Raw genomic sequence first — 18,169 nt, forward strand, 5'->3', positions numbered from 1 at the left:
TTGTATTGTCCTGGTTCTGCTGGCTCTTTTTTGGTTCCATATGAAATTTGAGGTGGTTTTTTCCAATTCTGTGAAGAAAGCCAATGATGGCCGGGCGCGGTGGCTCAAGCCTGTAATCCCAGCACTTTGGGAGGCCGAGGCGGGTGGATCACGAGGTCGAGAGATCGAGACCATCCTGGTCAACATGGTGAAACCCCGTCTCTACTAAAAATACAAAAAATTAGCTGGGCATGGTGGCACGTGCCTGTAATCCCAGCTACTCAGGAGGCTGAGGCAGGAGAATTGCCTGAACCCAGGAGGCAGAGGTTGTGGTGAGCCGAGATCGAGCCATTACACTCCAGCCTGGGTAACAAGAGCGAAACTCCGTCTCAAAAAAAAAAAAAAAAAAAAAAAAAAAAAAAAAAAAAAAAGCCAATGATAGCTTGATGGGGATAGCATTGGATCTATAAATTACTTTGAGAAGTATACCCATTTTCACAATACTGATTCTTTCTAACCATGAGCATGGAATGTTTTTCCATCCGTTTATGTCCTCTCTTATTTCCTTGCACAGTGATTGGTAGTTCTCCTTGAAGAGGTCCTTCAAATCCCTTGTTAGTTGCATTCCTAGGTATTCTCTTTTTAGCAGTTGTGAATGGGAGTTCACTCATGATTTGGCTGTTTGTCTGTTATTGGTGTATAGAAATGCTTGTGATTTTTGTGCATTGATTTTGTATACTGAGACTTTGCTGAAGTTGCCTATTGGCTTAAGGAGTTTTTGGGCTGAGATGGTGGAGTCTTCTAAATATACAATCATGCCATCTGTTATGCCAACATGACTTTCTCTTTTCCTAATTGAAGACCCTTTATTTCTTTCTCATGCCAATTGCCCTGGCCAGAACTTCCAATGCTATGTTGAGTAGGAGTGGTGAAAGAGGGCATCCTTGTCTTGTACCAGTTTTCAAAGCGAATCCTTCCAGTTTTGGCCCATTCAGTATGACATTGGCTATGGGTTTGTCATAAATAGTCTCATCATTTTGAGATATGTTCCATTTATTCCTAGTTTATTGAGAGTTTTTAGCATAAAGGGCTGTTGAATTTTGTCAACGATCTTCTTTGCATCTATTAGGATAATCATGTGGTTTTTTTGTCTTGGGTTCTGTTTCTGTGATGGATTACATTTATTGATTTGCATATGTGGAACCAGCCTTGCATCCCAGAGATGAAGCTGACTGGATCATGATGCATAAGCTTTTTGAAATGCTGTTGGATTCAGTTTACCAATATTTCATTGGGGATATTTGCATCAATTTTCATCATGTATATTGGCCTGAAATTTTCTTTTTTAGTTGTGTCTCTGCCAGGTTTTGGTAACAGGATGATGATGGTCTCATAAAATGAGGTAGGGAAGATGTCCTCTTTTTCTATTGTTTGGAATAATGTCAGAAGGAATGATATCAGCTTCTCTTTGTATCTCTGGTAGAATTTGGCTGTGAATCCATCTGGTCCTGGACTTTTTTTATTTGGTAGGCTGCTTCAATTCAAGAATTCAACTTCTTCCTGGTTTAGTCTTGGGAGGGTGTAAGTGTCCAGGAATTTATCCTTTTCTTCTAGATTTTCCAGTTTATTTGCATAGAGGTGTTTATAGTATTCTCTGATGGTAGTTTGTATTTCTGTGGGATCAGTGGTGATAACCCCTTTATCATTTTTTATTGCTTCTGTTTGATTCTTCTCTCTTTTCTTCTTTATTAGTCTGGTTAGCGGTCTATTTTGTTGATCTTTTCAATAAACCAGCTCCTGAATTCATGGATTTTCTGAAAGGCTTTTTTGTCTCCGTCTTCTTCAGTTCTGCTCTGATCTTAGTTATTTCTTGTCTTCTACTAGCTTTTAAATTTGATCTTGCTCTTCTAGTTTTTTAAATTGTGACATTAGGGTGTCAATTTTCTATCTTTCCTAATTTCTCCTGTGGATATTTAGTGCTATAAATTTCCCTCTACACACTGCTTCAAATGTGTCCCAGAGATTCTGGTACATTGTGCCTTCACTCTCATTGGTTTCAAATAACATCTTTATTCCTGCTTCACTTCATTCTTTAACCAGTAGTCATTCTGGAGCAGGTTTTTCAGTTTCCATGTAGTTGTCCAGTTTTGACTAAGTTTCCTAATCCTGAGTTCTCATTTGATTGCACTGTGGTCTGAGAGAATGTTATGATTTATGTTCTACTGCAGTTATGATTTATGTTCTACTGCAGTTGCCAGGGAGTGTTTTACTTCTAAATTATGTGGTTGATTTTAGAGTAAGTTTGATGTGGTGCTGAGAAGAATATATATTTTGTGGATTTTGGGTGGAGAGTTCTGTAGATGTCTATTAGGTCCGTTTGGTCCAGATCTGAGTTCAAGTCCTGGATATCCTTGTTAATTTTCCATCTGGTTGATCTGTCTAATATTGACAGTACAGTGTTAAAGTCTCCCACTAGTACTGTGTGGGAGTCTCATTCTCTTTGTAGTTCGTTAAGAACTTGCTTTATGTATCTGAGTGCTCCTGTATTGTGTGCATATATATTTAGGATAGTTAGTTCTTCTTGTTGCATTGCTCCCTTTACCATTGTGTGATGCCCTTCGTCTCTTTTGATCTTTGTTGGTTTAAAGCCTGTTTTTATCAGAAACTAGAATTGCAAACTGCTTTGCTTTCCATTTGCTTAGTAAATCTTCCTCCATCTCTTTATTTGAGCCTATGTGTGTCTTTGCACATGAGAAGGATCTCCTGAATACAGCACACCAATAGGTCTTGACTCTTTATCCAGTTTGCCAGTCTGTGTTTTTCAGTTGGGGAATTTAGCCAATTTACATTTAGGGTTAATGTTATGTGTGAATTTCATCCTGCCATTATCATGCTGGCTGGTTGTTTTGCCTGTTAGTTGATGCAGTTCCTTCATAGTGTCGATGGTCTTTACAATTTGGTATATTTTTGCAGTGGCTGGTACTGGTTATTCCTTTCCATGTTTAGTGTTTCCTTCAGAAGGTCTTATAAGGGAGGCCTAGTGCTGACAAAATCTTTCAGCAGTTGCTTGTCTAGAGAAGGAATTTATTTCTCTTTTGCTGATGAATCATAGGTTAGCTGAGTATGAAATTCTGGGTTGAAAATTCTTTTTTTTTTTTTTTTTTTTTTTTAAGGATGTTGAATATTGGCCCGTACTCTCTTCTGGCTTGTAGAGTTTCTGCCAAGAGAACTGCTGTGAGCCTGAGGAGCTTTCTTAGTGGTTACCACAACCTTTCTCTCTGGTTTCCCTTAGCATTTTTTCCTTCATTTCAACCCTGATGAATATGACAATTACGTGTCTTGGGGTTGCTCTTCTCAAGGAGTATCTTTGTGGTGTTCTCTGTATTTCCTGAATTTGAATGTTGGCCTGCCTTGCTAGGTTGGGGAAGTTCTCCTGGATAGTATCCTGAAGAGTGCTTTCCAACTTGGTTTCATTCTCCCCATTACTTTCAGGCATACCAATCAAACAGAGATTTGGCCTTTTCACATAATCTCCTATTTCTTGGAGGCTTTGTGTATTTCTTTTCACTTTTTTTTCTTTAATCTTGTCTTCTCACTTTATTTCATTGAGTTGATCTTCAGTCTCTGATATCTTTTCTTCCACTTGGTCGATTCAGCTATTGAAACTTGTGTATGCTTCACAAGTTCTTATGCTGTGTTTACAGCTCCATCAGGTCATTTATGTTCTTCTCTACACTGGTTATTCTAGTTAGCATTTCATCTAACCCTTTTTCAAGGTTCTTAGCTTCCTTGCACTGGGTTAGAACATGTTCCTTTAGCTCAGAGAAGTTTGTTACTACTCACTTTCTGAAGTCTGCTTCTGTCAATTCATCAAACTCATTCCCCATCTAGTTTTATTCCTTTGCTGGTGGGTAGTTGTAATCCCTTAAAGGAGAAGAGGTGTTCTTGTTTTTCGAATTTTCAGCCTTTTTGCACTGGTTTCTTCCCATCTTCATGGGTTTATCTACCATTGGTCTTTGAAGTTGGTGACCTCTGTATGTGGTCTCTGAGTAGATGTCCTTTTTGTTGATGTTGAAACTATTTATTTTTGTTTGTTAGTTTTCCTTCCAAACAGTCAGGTGCCTCTGCTGCAGGTCTGCTGGAGTTTGCTAGAGGTCCACTCCAGACAGTGCTTGCCTGGGAATCACCTGCAGAACAGCAAAGATTGCTGCCTGTTTATTCCTCTGGTAGCTTCATCCCAGAGGGCTACCCACCAGATGCCAGCCAGAGCTCTCCTGTAAGAGGTCTCTGTGAGCCTGTACTGGGAGGTGTCTCCCAGTCAGGAAACATGTGGGTTACAGAGCCACTTCAGGAGGCAGTCTGTCCCTTATGAGAGCTCAAACACCGTGCTGGGAGACCCACTGCTCTCTTCAGAGCTGCCAGGCAGGGACATTTAAGTCTGCTGAAGTTGTACCCACAACCACCCCTTTTTCTAACTACTCTGTCCCAGGAAGATTGGGGCATTATTTATAAGTCCCTGATGGTCTGCTCCTTTTTTTCAGAGATGCCCTGCCCAGTGACAAGGCAGCCTAGTGACACAGTCTGCTTACAGAGGCACTTCTGACCTGCTGTGGGCACCACACCATAGCTATGTAAACTTCCCAGAGACTTTGTTTACACCAGTGAGGGTAAAATTACCTACTCAAGCCTCAGCAATGGTGGAGACCCCTCCCTCCACTGAACTCAAACGTCCCAGGTCAAGCTCAGACTGCTGTGCTGCTTGTGAGAATTTCAAGTCAGTGGATCTTAGCTTGCTGATCTTTGTAAGGGTGGGACCCACTGAGCCAGATCACTTGCCTCCCTCACTTCTGCCCCCTTTATCAGGGGAGTGAACAGTTCTGTCTCGCTCATATTCCAGGTACCACTGGGGTATGAATAAAAACTGCTGCGGCTAGCTCAGTGTCTTCCCAAGTGGCTGCCTAGTTTTCTGCTGGAAACTCAGGGTGCGATCTTGTAGGCACTGGAGGGAATCTCCTGGTCCGTGGGTTTTGAAGATCATGGGAAAAGCAAAGTATCTGGGCCAGAGTGCTGGGAAAAGTCCCTAATTGCTTCCCTTGGCTAGGAGTGGAGTTCCCTGGCCCCTTGTGCTTCCTGGGTGAGGTGATTCCCCACCCTGCTTTGGCTCACCCTTCTTGGTCTAACCAGTCCCAATGAAATGAACCAGGTACCTCAGTTAGAAATGTGAAAATCACCTTCTTTCTGCATCACTCTCACTGGGAGCTGTGCACTGGAATAGTCCCTATTCGGCCATCTTGCCAGCAATCCTGCAATTTTTTAACTATACATTATTTCTAAAGTTAAAAACATGAAGTAACTCTCTCCCATGAAATACTCAGATATAATGAGGATCACATCCTTTTCCTATTTCACTTTTCTTATCTTTATATTCTATTTGTGGCTATATGTGCAGATATCCTTGAAATTAGAAATACAGCCAGAGGCTTTGCACAGTGGCAGTATTGTAGCCAATGAGGTTTATCCGAGGCATAATTATTGCTATTGAAAACTTTTCCCTATATCCCACCATGAGGACTTGAAATATAGTTGGCATTGGCAATTTTTGACAGTCTCTACGGAGACTAAATTAAAAAAAAAAAAAGAAATATAGCCAGAGGGTTTTCTTCCTAATAAATTACATTTTAAATGAATATTAATATGAGTAAGTTTTTAACCTCTTTTATTACAGACATTTTAAACATATGGCAGAGTAGATATAATAGCATAATGAACATTCATATTTCCATCAAATAGCTTCACCAAATGGCCAATATTGCTTTATCTATTTTTCCAACTTTGTAATCATCTTGAAACAAACACCAGACATCTAAAATTTCCTCTGTGAATACTTTAGAATGTATTTTTAACAGACTATCATTTTTAAAAACATAACAACAATATCATTATAATCTCAAATAGTAATAATCACTGTATACCATCAAATATTTAGCCACTAATCAAATTTCCACAGTTTGTTGGATTTCTTTTATTTAATGTCTCTACAACATTTTTTTGTAGATTCCCTCTCTCACTTTCATTCTTCAATTTATTTATTGAAGAACCTTGACCATTTATCTTGGAACATTTTCTATACATTAGATTTTGCTGATTGCATTCCTATGTTTCTTTGTCGCCTGTGCTTTCCACAAAATAATATACTAAGAGATTAGGTTTTATATTATTTTTGGCTAAAATGTATATAGTTGATTTTAATTTTCTTTCCTGTACCATAGCTGAAGGCATTTAACAAGGGGTTGCTTTTCATTTTGAGATTAATCAATACAGTTAAGTGTTGACACCTTCACCCAGTCATTAAAAAATTTCCCATGTGGTTTTCACTTAATGGTATCAGCAGCCATTCATATTTATTACAAAGATCCATTAATTACAAAGATTCAAAAACCTCTATTGCAATGGGGCAATATTCCAATTTAATTGCTATACTTTAATAATTTAATAAATGTAAATAAGTTATCATTATTTTCATTTATTCTTTCAGGAAATTGCATTTTAAGAACTTTGCATTATACTTCACACTACTTGTTTAAAATTATTGTAAGAGAGTTCTCTTTGTCTCTCCATGAGACTGTTTGGTTATGTTCTTTGCAGGGAGAGTTTTATTTCCATTTTAATGATAAGCTCTTGAGGGCACGTAACATCACATCTCGTATTTATTTTTATCTAGCACCTCTCAAGATGTACTTTACATTGCAGACATTCAAGAAAGTGTTGGTTAATTTGGATGGTTAGAATGCTTTGGCACCTGCCAACCTGATCTTTGGGTCATTTCCTCTACCCTACTCCTCCTCCAAGTATGGCCCTGTTCATCATTTTTACCACATCATGTGAGATTAGTGAAAAGTCACTGATTGATAGTTGGTGTTTTTGTATTAGGTTCTACCTCACTCTAGACAGTAATGTTGAAATTTTAAATTCTGACACAGAAAGATCTACTTGTGCTGGTATCTGCTATTCAATTAGAGTCAATCCATTTTCAACAAAGCTTTTAAAAAGGCAGAGATAATTAATTGCTGATGTTAGTTACTACTAACTACTAATGTTACTTACTACACAGTAGTATTTTACTCATTTATGTAAAGGAACTTTGCAACATCTTTCAAGCCCCTATTATAATAAATTTATCTGAAAATGATTATTTTTGAGAAAGGAATACATTGAGTCATTGTGTGATTAGTACATCTACAACATTTACACAGGGGTTTACGCCAAAAGGCAGTAGTATTTATTACTCCTAAAATAAAATCAAAGACATATTACTTTAAGGAGCTTATGGTCCAGTCTGGGAGACAGAATCTATGGTGATAAACAAATGATAATGCATATATAATGGTATAGTCAGAATAAGGAGAACACTGTTAGAGCTCATTGAGATTATTATAATTATTATAAGTCACTTGAGACTTTTTACCTCAGGAGAAATCAGTAAAAAAATTTCTCCACATCTCAGCTTCTAGAAGTGGTTATTATATTCCATGGATCTGTAACGGCAGAATTTACATCAAATTTTTATTAAAAGTTCAGATGGGACAAAGATGCCACATAGGGATAGAAATTTCCAGTTTTCCAATGATAGATGACATCCGTTTTTAAGACAGTTTTAGTATGACTAAGTCACTTTGGAAGGTTATAAAAAAACATATGTCATAAGCTTACTCAGAATCTGACTAAATTAATAACAGTATTTTCTAGGCTTTGATGACAGGTTATTCTTGGGAAACTGCCACCACAGCACCTAACAATTCAATTTCATGATTAGTACTCCAGATTGAGTGCTACAGATTTGTTCTATTCCTATTTGGGGTCAAAACTGGATAAGAAATGGCAGTTGCATTTTAATTTCAGGTAACATTTTAGAAAAGATTAAAGAAACTTGATTAATGAGAACACAGATTTATTTGATTCAATTATTAGGAGGCTTGTTTTTACCTTTTTCATGTTTTAAGCAGGTACTAAATAATCCTGTCAACCTGTTATGAGACATTTATAAATGGCATTGCATAGATTTACATGTCTCTTGAACATGATAAAGTACTTATAATAAATTACTATGGAAAGGCAGTGCCATTAGTCACTCAATAAATGTTAATAACATTTACTAACATTTATTTTAAAGCAGCAAGAAAAAAAATAGGTATTTCATTTTGAAAATAAGGATTTTATTATTTGTAGATTCTCAACTCTAGACTTAAATCTCTGCCTCTTAAAAATTCTTGTATTTGTTGGCTTTAATGTAGATGAACATGCTTGAGTTCTATAAAAATCTAGTTTCTAGAGAGCAAAAGTTTTTCAAAATATAAGTGGAGTAGAAAAATTGAAACTGGATTGTATATTACAAAGCACTCTCTGTACTACTTAACAAGGAATGTATCTATTCACTTTCCAATGTAGTACATTCATGCCATCTTCTGGCAATAGTTCCTCAAGCTGGGAATATTCAAATTAACACGCATCAAAATAATTTAATATTTCCTTACAAAGTAACTAGCTGACATTCCTTAAATAGTAGGAAGGCCTGTACAATTAGAACAAGGCCACAATAGTGGCTCTCTTTAGTAAACAGAGATAAGGTGATAGTACAAAATGTCAGTGTTACGTTAGTTGGATAGTCCTAATATATCAGAACAGATCTAAACATTCACAAAACATGTAAAAGTTAAACATTTGGAAAACACCCAAGTGTTCATAAAGAGATGGAGTAATGACAACTCTATTTCACACAGGGCTAATAGAAATATAACTTGGTAAACTGAATGTTAGTGCCTCTCTAAATTCATATGTTGAAACCCTAATCCCAAATATTATGGCATTTAGAGATGGTTCCTTTGGGTGGTAATGAGATAAGTACTTTTTTTTTCCTTTTTTCCTTTCTAATTTTTGTGGGTATATAACAGATGTATATATTTATGGAGTACATGAGATATTTTGATGCAGGTATGCAATGCATGATAATCACACCATGGAGAATGGGTTATCCATCCCCTCATGCATTTATCCTTCAAATTACAAACAATCCAATTATATTCTTTGTCATTTTAGGTTCTGGGGTACATGTGAAGAACATGCAGGATTGTTGCATAGGTTATTTTTAAATGTACAATTAAGTTATTGACTATAGTCACCCTATTGTGCCATTAAATAGTAGATATTATCCATTCTTTCTATGTTTTTTGTACCTATTAACCATCCCCACCTTCCCACTCAGTTCCCAACCACCCTTCCTAGCCTCTAATAACCAACCTGGGCAATTGATGGGCATTTGGGTTATTTCCAAGTCTTTGCTATTGTGAACAGTGCCACAATAAACATACGTGTGCATGTCTTTATAGTAGATTTATAATCTTTTGTGTATATACTCAGTAATGGAATTGCTGGGTCAAATGATATTTATAGTTCTAGATCTTTGAGGAGTCACTAGACTGACTTCCACAATGGTTGAACTAATTTACACTCTCACCAACAGTGTAGAAGTGTTCCTATTTCTCCACATCCTCTCCAGAATCTGTTGTCTCCTGATTTTTTAATGATTGCCATTCTAACTAGCATGAGATGGTATTTCATTGTGGTTTTGGTTTGCATTTCTGTCATGACCAGTAACGATGAGTTTCTTTCCATGTTTGTTGGCTGCATAAATATTTTTTGAGAAGTATCTGTTCATATCCTTTGCCCACTTTTTGATGGGGTTTTTTCTTGTAAATTTGTTTCATATCTTTGTAGATTCTGGATATTAGCCCATTGTCAGATGGGTAGATTGAAAAATTTTCTCTCATTCTGTTGGTTGCCAGTTCACTTTGATAGCTTCTTTTGCTGTGCAGCAGCTCTTTAGTTTAATTAGATTCCATTTGTCTATTTTGGCTTTTGTTGCCATTGCTTTTGGTGTTTTAATCATGAAGTCCTTGCCCATGCACATGTCCTGAATGATGTTGTGAACATTTTCTTCTACACTTTTTATGGTATTAGGACTTACATTTAAATCTTTAATCCATCTGGAGTTAATTTTTGTGTAAGGTGTAAGGAAGGGATCCAGTTTCAGCTTTCTGCATATAGCTAGCCAGTTTTCCCAACACCATTTATTAAATAGAGAATCCTTTCCCCGTTGCTTCTTTGTGTCAGGTTTGTCAAAAATCAGATGATTGTAGATGTGTGGCATTACTTCTGAGGCCTCTGTTCTGTTCTGTTAGTCTACATCTGTTTTGTACTAGTACCATGCTGTTTTGCTTACTGGAGCCTTGTAGTGTGGCTTGAAATCAGGTGGCCTGATGCCTCCAGCTTTTTTTTTTTTTTTTTTTTTTCCTTAAGATTGTCTTGGCTATGTGGCTTTTTTTGGTTCTATATGAAATGTGAGGTGGTTTTTTCCAATTCTCTGAAGAAGGTCAATGGTAGCTTGATGGGGATAACATTGGATCTATAAATTACTTTGGGCAGTATGGCCATTTTCACAATATTGATTCTTCCTAACCATGAGCATGGAATGTTTTTCCATCTGTTTCTGTCCTCTCTTACTTCCTTGTGCAGTGGTTTATAGTTCTCCTTGAAGAGGTCCTTCCCATCCCTTGTTAGTTGTTTTCCTAGGTATTTTATTCTCTTTGTAGCAACTGTGAATGGGAGTTCACTCAAGATTTGGCTCTTTTAAGTCTGTTATTGGTGTAGAGGAATGCTTGTGATTTTTGCATGTCTCAGGATACATTGATTTTGTATCCCGAGACTTTGCTGAAGTTGTTTATCAGCTTAAGGAGATTTTGGGCTGAGACAATGAGATCTTCTAACTATACAATCATGTTGTCTACAAATAGAGACTATTTGACTTCCTCTTTTCCTAACTGAATACCCTTTATTTCTTTTTCTTGCCTGATTGCTCTGGCTAGAACTTCCAATATGATGTTGAATAGGAATGGTGAGAGAGGGCACCCTTGTCTAGTGCCAGTTTTTGAAGGGAATGCTTCCAGTTTTTGACCATTCAGTATGATATTGGCTGTGGGTTTGTCATAAATAGCTCTTATTTTGAGATACGTTCAGTTTCTAGTCTATTGAGAGTTTTTAGCATAAAACACTATTGAATTTTGTCAAAGGCTTTCTCTGCGTCTATTGAGATGATCATGTGTTTTTTGTGTTTGATTCTGTTTATGTGATAGGTTACATTTATAGATTTGTGTATGTTGAACCAGCCTTGCATCCCATGGAAGAACTGACTTGATTGTGATGGATAAGCTTTTTGATGTGCTGTTGGATTTGGCTTGCCAGTATTTTATTGAGGATTTTTGCATCAACGTTCATCATGGATATTGGCCTGATATTTTCTTTTTTAGTTGTCTCTGCCAGGTTTTGGTATCAGGATGATGTTAGACAAATAAAATGAGTTAGGGAGTATTGCCTCTTTTTTTGTTGTTTGAAATAGTTTCAGAAGGAATGGTATCAGCTTCTCTTTGTACCTCTGGTAGAATCTGGCTGTGAACCTGCCTGGTCCTGGACTTTTTTTTGGTTGGTAGGCTATTAATTGCTGCCTTAATTTCAAACCTTGTTATTGGCCTATTCAAGAATTCAACTTCTTCCTGGTTTAGTCTTGGGAAGCTATAGGTGTCCAGGAATTTATCCATTTCTTCTAGATTTTCCAGTTTATTTGCATAGAGGTGTTTATGGTATTCTCTTATGGTACATTGTATTTCTGTGGAAATGGTGGCGATATCCCTTTTATCATTTTTTATTATAGCTATTTAATTCTTCTCTCTTTTCTTCTTTATTAGTCTGGCTAGCTGTCTGTTTTGTTGATCTTTTCAAAAAACTAGCTCCTACATTCATTGATTTTTTGAAGCGTTTTTTGTGTCTCTAGCTCCTTCAGTTCTGTTTGTAGTTATTTCTTGTCTTCTTCTAGCTGTTGAATTTGTCTGTTCTTGCTCCTCTAGTTCTTTTAATTGTGATGGTAGGGTGTCAATTTTCAATCTCTGCTCATTTCTCTTGTGGGCATTTAGTGCTATAAATTTCCCTCTACACACTGCTTTAAATGTGTCCCAGAGATTCTGGTACATTGTGTCTTCATTCTCATTGGTTTCAAATAATATCTTCATTTCTGCCTTCAATTCATTATTTATCCAGTAGTCATACAGGAGCAGGTTGCTCAGTTTCCATGTAGTTGTGTGGTTTTGAGTGAGTTTCTTAATCCTGAGTTCTCATTTGATTGCACTGTGGTCTGAGAGACTGTTATGATTTATGTCCTTTTGCATTTGCCAAGGAGTGTTTTACTTCTAATTAGGTGGTTGAATTTAGAATAAATTCGATGTGGTGCTGATAAGAATGTATATTCTGTGGATTTTGGGTGGAGAGTTCTGTAGATGTCTGTTAGGTCTGTTTGGTCCATATCTGAGTTCAAGTCCTGGATATCCTTATTAATTTTCCATCTGGTTGATCTGTCTAATATTGACAGTGCAGTGTTAAAGACTCCCACTAATATTGTGGGAAAGTCTCATTCTCTTTGTATGTGTCTAAGAACTTGCTTTATGTTTCTGGGTGCTCCTGTATTGTCTGCATATATATTTAGGATAGTCAGCTCTTCTTGTTGCATCAATCCCTTTACCATTATGTAATGCTCTTCATCTTTTTAAATCTTTGTTGGTATACAGTCTGTTTTATCGCAGATTAGGATTGTGATCTCTGCTTTTTATTTATTTATTTTTGCTCTCCATTTGCTTGCTAAATCTTCCTCCATCCCTTTATTTTGAGCCTATGTGTGTCTTTACAAGTAAGATTCGGCTGCTGAATACAGCACACCAGTGGATCTTGACTCTTTATCCAATTTGCTGGTCTCTGTCTTTTAATTGGGGCACTTAGCCCATTTACGTCTAAGGTTAATATTGTTATGTGTGACTTTGATCCTAGCTGGTTGTTTTGCCCATTAGTTGATGCAGTTTCTTCATATTGTTGATCATCTTTACAATTTGAAATATTTTTTCAGTGAATGGTACCGGTTGTTACTTTCCATGTTTAGTGCTTCTTTCAGGAGGTCTTTTAAGGCAGGCAAGTTTTCAAGCCTCTCTTGCCCTCCACTTGAAAACAGACTCAGAACTGTTGGGGGTAGTAGGACATGGTGGGGTTGAGCCCGTCCCTTCAGTTTGCATGAGAGCTGGCTGAGGCCTGTGACTGCCAATTTTCTCTAACTTACTTGAAAACCTGCATGACTGAGCAGAGGCAGCCATAATCCTCCTCCTTATACAACTCCTATGACTTGGGAATTCTTACCCCATTCCCCATAGCATCTGCAGCAAGATCTGCTCAAGGAAAGTCTGAACTCTGACATGCCTAGCCCTGCCCCCACCTGATGGTTCTTCTCTGTCCACTGTGGCAGCCAAAAACAAAGGGCATATAATTTTGGGAGTTGTAGGGCCCTGCCCACAACCAGTCCCTCTCCACTTTACTATAGCTGATGCTTTTAGAAAGCACCACCTCCTGCCATGAGGCCAACAAGCACAAGTGTAGAGCATTAAACCACCAAAGCTAAAGGCACTCAGAGTCCATTGCACCCTCTACTACCTCCACCGTAACAGGCGCTGGTATCCACAGTTGAGAGACCCATAGATGGTTCACATCATGGGACTCTCAGCAGTTGCTTGTCTGTAAAGGATTTTCTCCTTCATTTATGAAGCTCAGTTTGGCTGGATATGAAATTCTGGTTTGAAAATTCTTTTTTTTATGAATGTTGGAAGGTGGCCCACACTCTTTTCTGGCTTCTAAGGTTTCTGTCAAAAGATCCACTGTGTGTCTAATGGGCATCCCTTTCTGGCTAACCCAACCTTTCTCTCTGGCTGCTCTTAGCATTTTTTCCTTCATTTCAACCCTGGTGCTTTTTATGTGTCTTGGGGTTGTTTTTCTAGAGGAGTATCTTTGTGGTGGTCTCTGTATGTCCTGAATTTGAATGTTGGCCTACCTTCCTAGGTTGGGGAAGTTCTCCTGGATAATATCCCAAGGAGTGTTTTCCAACTTGGTTTCATTCTCCCCATCACTTTCAGGCATACCAATCAAACATAGATTTGCTTTTTCACATTATCCCATATTTCTTGGAGGCTTTATTTTCACTCTTTTTTCCCTAATCTTGTCTTCTCACTTTATTCCATTGAGTTGTTCTTCAATCTCTGATATCCTTTTTCCCACTTGATCAATTTGGCTATTGAAATTTGTGTGTGCTTCATGAAGTTCTTATGCTATGTTTGTCAGCTCCATCGGGTCATTTATGTTCTTTTCTACACTGATTATTCTAGTTAGCATTTCATATAACCCTTTTTCAAGGTTCTTAGCTTCCTTGCATTGGGTTAGAACATGCTCCTTTAGTCCAGAGAAGTTTGTTTTTACCCACCTTCTGAAGCCTGCTTTTAATTCATCAAACTTATTCCCCATCCAGTTTTGTTCCCTTGCTGGTGAATTATAATCCCTTGGAGAAGAGGAATTCTGGTTTTTTGAATTTCCAGCCTTTTTGTGCTGATTTCTTCCCACCTTTATGGATTTATCTACCTTTGGTCTTTGAAGCTGGTGACCTTTGAATGGGGTCTCTGAGTGGATGTCCTTTCTGTTGATGTTGAAACCTTTTCTATGTGTCAGTTTCCTTCTAACAGGCATCTCTGCTGCAGGTCTGCTGGAGGTCCACTCCAGACACTGCTTGCCTAGGAATCAACTGCAGAACAGCAAGGACTGCTGTCTATTTATTCCTCTGGTAGATTCGTCCCAGAAGGATACCTGCCAGATGCTAACCACAGCTCCTCTGTTAAGGTGTCTCTCAGCCTCTTCTGGGAATTGTCTCCCAGTCAGGATACACGGGGGTCAGGGAGCCACTTCAGGAGGCAGTCTGATCCTTATAAGAGCCCAAACAAACACTGTTCCGGGAGATCTGCTGCTCTCTTCAGAGCTGCCAGGCAGGGACATTTAAGTCTGCTGAAGCTGTACCAACAACCTCCCCTTTTCCCAGGTGCTCTGTGCCAGGAACATGGGGGCTTTATTTATAAGTACTCGACGGGCTGCCGCCTTTTTCAGAGACACCCTGCCCAGTGAGGAGGCAGTCTCGTGACATAGTCTGCCTGCAGAGGCCTTGCTGAGCTGCTGTGGGCTCCACCCAGTCACTGTGTAAGTATACAGGCAACGTTAAAACTGCCTACCCGTGTCTCAGGAATGGCTGATGCCCCTCCCCCCACCAAGGTCAAACATCTCAGGTCAAGCTCAGACTGCTATGCTGGCTACAAGCATTTCAAGCCAGTGGATCTTAGCTTGCTGGTCTTTGTGGGGGTGGGACCTGCCAAGCCAGATCACTTAGCTCCCTGGCTTCAGCCCCCTTTTTCAGAGCAGTGAATGATTCTGACTTGCTGGCTTTCCACGCACCACAGGGGTATTGAAGAAGGAAATTAAATAATAGCAATAATAGTAAAAACAAAATCTTAAAATTTCTAGTTGCTATATAATTAAGTAACTTTTGCTATGTTGTGTACTGTTTAATATAAAACCTAAGCCCCAGCCCTGCTTAAAATTAACTCCCCATAGAACCTACCTTATCTATCTGTTCTCCCCACATTCTCAGCAAAGTCCCCAGGCATCTGAAGACTCCTGTATTTCTTGGTGACCAGCTGCAAGGTCACAGGGCAAGGTAACACCCAGAGAATGTACAATGCATTTCTCAAAATGCTATTTTTTCAAATGTAATGTACATCACAAAACACATTACAAATTAATTAACTGTTCTTTGTTCTGGCTTCTAAAATCCTGTTAGCTGCTACATCATCCTGGGTGTAAAAATAGTACCCCATTTTCCTTCTCCTTGGCTCAGCCTTGGGATGCTAATCTGCTGAGCTGGTGGCCACCTTAATAAAATCCTTGTTTCACCCATAGGTCTCTGTTTTCTCCTGAATACTCTGCAACAGTATGGGAAAAAAAAAAAGCTGCAGCTAGCTCAGTGTCTTCCCAAATGGCTGCCCAGTTTTATGCTAGAAACCTGGGGCTCTGGTGTTGTGGGCACCGGAGAGAATCTCCTGGTCTGCAGGTTGTGAAGACCATGGGAAAAGCACAGTATCTGGGTGAGAGTGCTGGGAGAAGTCCCTAATGGCTTCTCTTGGCTAGGAGAGGGAGTTCCCCAACCCCTTGTGCTTCCTGGGTGAGGTGATGCCCCACCCTGCTTCAACTTTCCCTGCTTAGGCTGTACCCACTGTCTAACCAGTCCCAACGAGAAGAACCAGGTACCTCAGTTGGAAATGCAGAGATCACCCACCTTCTGCATCGCTCTCGCTGGGAGTTGCACACTGGAGCTCTTCCTATTCAGCCATCTTGCCAGCAGTGATCAATTTTCTAATTAGAAAAATAACTCAGATACTTAGGAGATAGCCTGGATTTTAGTTACATTTGTAGATTTTTTTTCCAGATTACTTACTTACAAAGTTTTAACACTGCTTCCCCTACAGTTAACTAGAAAGTTTTAAAAATTCATGTGTCACCTTTATGAAATCACGCCAAAGCATTTCAAAATTTTCCACTCTCTCTCTCGTTTTAATTGCTTCTAAAATATTGATTAAATTATGCAATTATCAGAATATGTGCAAATACTATGAACTGGTATTATAACAAATACAAACTATTCCTGTTAACTTTCATTTCCATAGATGAGTGAGACAACAACAAAGTAGCCTGCTAACATTTAATCTTGAGTATTCCCTGAGCAGTGGCTTGCTTTACAGAGACAGTGGAGAATATTGGTTAATTTAATGTGTCGTTAAGTAGATATATCTTTTTGTTAAATGAGGTCATGATATAAAGTATAACAGTAGAAAACCCAAACTAAAAGGCACAGGTTACTTGACATTATGTCTCACTTAATCTTCTAGGACTTCAGTTATCTCACTGTTTAAAAGCGATAATAACTGTACACACTGAGAGAGTATTCTGGCCTAGGGAATCTCTTTGGATTCCTTGGTATGGTGATAGAGGAAAAGGGAAGGGGGAGGAAAACACACAGTGCATTTTTAAAATTTTGTATATTATGTAATACAATGGTATCTCTAGATATCACAAGTAAGGTACTCATTTTACTCAATGCTAATTTAGTGATTACTGCTATAAAACAAGGACATATTTACAGCACAACAGATGGTTGAAAAAATGGCATCTTTTGAACTGGTTATAACAAAATAATTTTTTAAAATTTTACATGCCAGAAATCTTCACTGATACTTTGTTAACATAATGGTCTTGTCTTACACATTTTTTTTTTCTGTTTTAGTATTGAGATTATGCTTTACCAAATGTTAACTTTCTTTTTTTTTTGTAAATACTGCTAAATCTGAAATATTAAGTCTCAAGGTGAAGAGAAAGGAAATGCCAAAAGAATAAAAGGGTGGAGGATTGCTGGCAACATGTCTGAATAGGAACAGCACCATTGGGCAGATACAGTGAGATTGATGCAAAAGGCAGGTGCTCTCCACATTTCTGAGGTACGTGGCCATCTCATTGGGACTGGTTACACAGTGGGTACAGCTCAAGGAGGGTAAGCTGAAGCAGAGTGGGCATCGCCTCACCCAGAAAGCTCAAGGTGCTAGGGGAACTCCCTCTCCTAGCCAAGGGAAGCCATTAGGGACTGTCCCCTGCACTCTGGCCCAGATGCTGTGCTTTTCCTACAGTCTTCACAACCCGTAAACCAGGAGATTCCCTACAGTACCTACAACACCAGGGCCCTGGGTTTCCAGCACTAAACTGGGTGGCCATTTGGGAAGACACCAAGCTAGCGTCAGCAGTATTTTTTTCATACCCCAATGATGCCTGGAACACAAGTGAGATAGAACCATTCACTCCCAAGCCAGGGAGCCAAGTTATCTGGCTCAGTAGGTCCCAACTCCATGAAGACCAGCAAGTTAAGATCCACTGGCTTAAAATTCTGACAGCCAGCACAGCAGTCTGAGCTAAATCTGGGACTTTCAAGCTTGGTGGAGGGAAGAGCATCTGCCATTGCTGAGGCTCGCATAGAAAGCTTTAACTTCACACTGCAAATGAAGTTGCCAGGAATTTCGAACTGGGCAGAGCCCATGGCAGCACAGCAAGGTTGCTGCAGGCAGACTGTGTTGCTAGATTCCCTCCTCATAGGGCAGGGCATCTCTGAAGAAAGGTAGCAGCCCATCAATGA

At 38.8% G+C, this 18,169-nt stretch overlaps 1 protein-coding gene and 1 non-coding gene across 2 annotated transcripts in view; one reads left to right on the top strand and one right to left on the bottom strand.

The window, feature by feature from the left end:
- Nucleotides 1–433: 433 nt before the first annotated feature.
- Nucleotides 434–18,169, bottom strand: part of LOC141582797 (lanC-like protein 3) — a 100,123-nt gene continuing 82,387 nt past the window's right edge. The window contains exon 3 of the mRNA XM_074391833.1: nt 434–16,344. The gene's annotated coding sequence lies outside the window, so the exon portion shown is untranslated. The remainder of the gene's footprint in view (nt 16,345–18,169) is intronic.
- On the top strand, nt 5,458–5,597 carry LOC120366744 (U4 spliceosomal RNA). Its single transcript, XR_005581306.1, has one exon. It is a non-coding gene; the product is annotated as a U4 spliceosomal RNA (small nuclear RNA).

The sequence above is a fragment of the Saimiri boliviensis genome, chromosome X, assembly GCF_048565385.1.
Source record: "Saimiri boliviensis isolate mSaiBol1 chromosome X, mSaiBol1.pri, whole genome shotgun sequence".
NCBI classification, from domain to species: Eukaryota; Metazoa; Chordata; class Mammalia; order Primates; family Cebidae; genus Saimiri; species Saimiri boliviensis.